The sequence below is a fragment of the Amblyomma mixtum genome, chromosome 2, assembly GCF_055824585.1.
Source record: "Amblyomma mixtum isolate Tamu chromosome 2, ASM5582458v1, whole genome shotgun sequence".
Lineage (NCBI taxonomy): Eukaryota > Metazoa > Arthropoda > Arachnida > Ixodida > Ixodidae > Amblyomma > Amblyomma mixtum.
The window spans coordinates 192,846,133-192,850,732 of record NC_143013.1 but is presented as its reverse complement, the minus strand read 5'-3'; positions in this window follow the sequence as shown (position 1 = coordinate 192,850,732).

Here is a 4,600-nt window from a genome sequence, read left to right as displayed (position 1 = left end):
GAAAATTGTATCAGCACTCCTTCCCTGACCTTATCACGCAAGGAAATTGCCTACCTTGGTACCTGTTCATGCTAAACACACTTGTGATAAAGCCGATTCATTGTTTGGTTAATAATTTGTTTCCGCCCTCTATGTATCTGTATATATGTGTTTTTTCCCGAGTAAAGAACTAGTTGATGTCAAGCGTTTGTCTTGCGTGTTTCTTCTTCTTGTCCCTGTCATTTTATTGCGCTTTGCTAAGTTCAACATACTTCCTGCACACGTCTAGCCGCTGTAGGACAAGTGCTTGAAATCACTTTTCGGGGAACCGTCAAGACTAATTCTTTTGCGTCCAGCTATCATTATCGTAACTTCTAGCGCGAAGAATACAACTACCTAACTGCATTATGTGTGGATGACGTGATAGCATTACACCGGCAAGTGCGTTTTGGCACCTCCGAGCCCGAAAATAACGGGGAAAACAATCCTGACTGACAAGGTTCACCTGCTTCCATAGACGCCCGTGTATTTGTTGCTTCACAGTTCGACTCCTGACCGATGCCTGACTCACATTGCGGAGAGCAGTTCGGTTCTAGAGAGCCCCCTGATTCTAACGTGTTCAGCCCGGCACTTGTGGGACAATTTGGGGGCCCACAGTTTTGCGTCAGAAATGCCTCCTCGTGCAACATAATGTGTTCTCTCTGTCTGAACCCTTCCAGTTTGCTGACGTCGCTTTCTGTCGGCATTTGAAGCGTGGCGACATTATTCCACTGAAGCGGCTTCAGGTGACCTCACAACGTCATCGACCTCTCCGTTAAAGACAACGCCACGTTTTCTCAGATAGGCGTATCCTTATACTTACGCATTAAAAGGATAATCGAACGAACAACCCTGACGGCAGCTAGGTCAGTGATTGGTTCTACTGTCGACCCCTTCATCGGTCCCGTCCGGTAAAGCCGACTAGTAGCCTCTTTTCAGGCCGAACTTATTTTTTAATGTGATGCATTTGATATATATTTTAGTGTATCTTTAATGTATAATATATGTATATACTAAGCCGGCAAAAGGAGTATATTTACATATTTCTAACAATTTTCGCAAATTTACTCCACGCATATTTAGAAAGCATTCGTTTTACTATTTAAGTATAAAGCAAAAAATAAAAAAGAATAACAAATAATACAATATATTCGAAATGCACTTTTAGCACAGCCACAAGAGAAATAGTCGTCATGGCATCTTCAATACAAGGGTCGCTCGTTGCAGTATTGTTCACAATGCTTCATGAGCCAGAGACGAATGCAATGAGCGCTATGGGTGCTTCTGATGAAAGTTATAGGACGTGTTCCTTTTCTTTCGTAGCTCTATGGGGGTGGGTTTCTGAGAGCGTTATTTGTTTGCACTTGATAGCTTTGTGCTCACTTGCATTCATAATGAGGAGTGCCATGGATCACGTTCACAATGCGCAGCAATAATAAATCCGGAGCTTAACCACTTCTGTAAAGCTGTGTAATGTTTTCAGGTTGGTTTCAAAAAGAGCACCAGTTTTCAGCGCAAGCGCCTCTAGCTAGAGAAGCGTGCTTTATCATCGTTTCATTGCATAGGTTTTCTGCAGCGTTTCACCGTTCGACAGCCTGTGAAGCCAGCCTCTAGAAGCGTTTACAACCCATCTTCCTGCCTTGTCAAAACGGTTTACACGAAGCAGATCGAGCTTTGAAAAGCCGTTCGTGAAGCGTGTTGGAATAAACAAAAACACCCTACAGGAACAGAAACTCCAGTGTTCCTTAAAACCTTTTTCAAGAAGCTATTGCACAACCACGTACGCCGGCACTCGCATCTGGTATTGGAGCTTGGAAGGTAACAAAAAATTGATATCCACTTTAGCACAACGTAGCCAGTTGTGCAAAACAGTAATTATAAGCAACGAGTAGTAATATAGGAAGAAATTAGAGTCAGTCAGGGAGCGATCGAAAATTACCGATATCTAGCGCATATTATGAACAGGAAATGTGGTCACACAGCCATATAATATAGGTCACGTAGAAAGGTTTGTAGGTCTCTTTGGGCGAACGGGTGAATTCCAGGAGAAGCCGAGCTTAACAGGAAGGAAGGCAGAGAGGTGGACGGATGAAATTAAAAAGTTTCCAGGGATATAGTGCGATCTTATCGCATTAGTGAGGACTAATTGGAAAGGCATTATTTGTGCTGGATAGTATGTATTCGGGCTGGTGACGATGATGACGTTCGAGAAACGATCGCAAGCGCGGCATACACTACGCGGTAGATGCCACATAGGCTGCAACAGTATATTACTCATGCGTGGGTCACCACCTTAGCGCAGCTTTCAATAGCTTAGTGGAACTCTCTCAACTAAAGCCGGGTCGGGCTATGTTATTAATAAAGCATTTGTGCTTTCTTTCGAATGCGTGCGCTTCGAATTTGCCCTATCAGCTTTCCGTCACACCAACTCGGCGCGACCTCTAAACCACACCACGTGACATATATAGCTCAGGTCAAAACCTGGTACTACTCTATATTATATGAGACAACCGCCGTTACCATCAGCCTTCCAGACCATGGGTCCACGGTCGTCAGGCGTGCACTCCGGATTTTTGGCCACAGTGCTCTTGTAAACATGTAGTCACGTTAGTATAAGTCAAAATATAAAAATAAGTTAATCACGACACAAGACTACAATGTAACAATTTAGCAGCAATAATACTTTCAGTATGCAACTACAGTTATATACCACGTATACTTCTCAATCAGCCGATCATCACCTTGAGCCGTGTTTCCTAGGAGCTATATATGCCTGCATTCCGGTCGGTATTGTGGCTGTGCTTAACACTCATCAAGGCGGGAGGGCAGCCCGACGCAGAGCGATAAAAAACTTAGCGCGGGCGATGCAGAATACGTACATGCAGGCGTAGCCAGCCATCCTTACCATACCGCAATGGTGGCCACAGTGGTGGATGCTAGCCATATACATGTCACCAGCGTACCTTCAACAACTGCATGATGACGGAAGCCGAGCAGAGAGCGATTGCTCTCAGCATCACCGAAGGCAACAGACGGCATAGATTGTTTGGTTATATTTCCGGCGGCCAGGTGGCGCCGCCCTGGTTAGCTGGCTGCCTATTGTGCTCTGCTTTCACCTACCCTTGGCCTGGTCTACGGCCTCGCCCGCCCCTAGAATTACACTCCATTGCTCCAGGATGGCTTCCGAAGCACGTGGAAGACATCGGCATCACGGCCCGCTGCCGAGCTGGCCCTCCACGCGTCTCTAAAACTGAAGCGGCGCGGCGCCTTGCTAACCCTAACGCGCCGCGCCTGCACCTCCGCAATGCAGCGTCCGACCAAGCCCCTGCAGCCGAGACCCACCGATGCCTCGCCGGCCTCAGCTTCTTCTGACGCCGGAACCGCGAGGCCTGCTCCAACCACGCCGACAGCTGTTTCTCAAGCGGCTACGTTCAACGCCGCCCACGCCACCGAGCACATTCCTGTCGTGTTCAACGCCATGAGCGACGTTGCGAGCTCTGGATCGACAGACGCAGCGCAGCCAGCAGCGTTCGTCGTCACCGCAGCGTCCCCTGCTAGCCAACACCACGCTCTAAGCGACGCCAAGAGCTTCGGGGCCATAGACGCGTCGCAGCCGGCTGCGTTCATCGCCGCCGCCGGAGCCGCCGCACCTAATCCAGCCACATGTCCCGCTGACACCAAGACCTTGTGGGGATCCACGTTGCCCCTCGCCCGCCGGATGCACCCTTCTCTCTCTCGTGGCCTACCGCGGCTCTTCCTCTGGCGGCCCCCGACATGGCCCCCGACTAGGCGCAGCGGTGGAGGGAGCGGAGGGGAGGCGCCCGCGACTACGCGTCGTCACGTGGGCAGCCGTCCTTACCCACCCCTCTCGGTTTCGGCGGCCGCGCGGGCCGCGCGCACGGGACACAGTCTGATGGAGAGTTGACAGCGAGCCCTGAGAGAGAGCGGACGCGGCACCAGCGGCGGCCCAGGTGACCTGAACTCCTCTGTGCCTGTCTCCTATGCCTGTGTCCTGTGCCTGTTGCCTGCCGCTGCTGCCTGCGCGCGACCGAGGAAAGACATTGGGAGATCCCAATTAAAGCTCTTGCCTACGGGCTTATTCCTCGGAGGTGTTGTTCTTCGCGGCCACAGGTGTGGTCGAGCTAGCGGAGTGGCGTTGGCCCTGAGTTCAGGGTCCGAACCGTGCCAGTAACCCCACATTTTGGCGCCCAACGTGGGGCCCCTCTGGAGTTCCAGGTGGGGTGCTAGCTCACGAAGAACAGCATTACCAGCCCGCGCTACGGGCTGCCGGACCTAATGATGTTGGCTGATGTATGCGGCGAAGCACGGGAGATCTCGAGCATCGTTTCCGTGGCCACATCTAAACCGACCGCGGATGCGGTAGCGCAAGGTCCGTCGGGCGCTATGCATGAAGCCGCAGGCGCGGCTGGCGTCCGAGATATTGCGCCAGGAGTTCCTGGTGAATACTCCGAGCTGGAGCAGCCAGATGGCTGTGGCTACAGGAGTTCCGTTCTGCTGAACGTGTCCCCAGGCGCTCCCGCAGATGCGGGTCGCGCAACTGGTTACGCGCCGGGAGATCCCG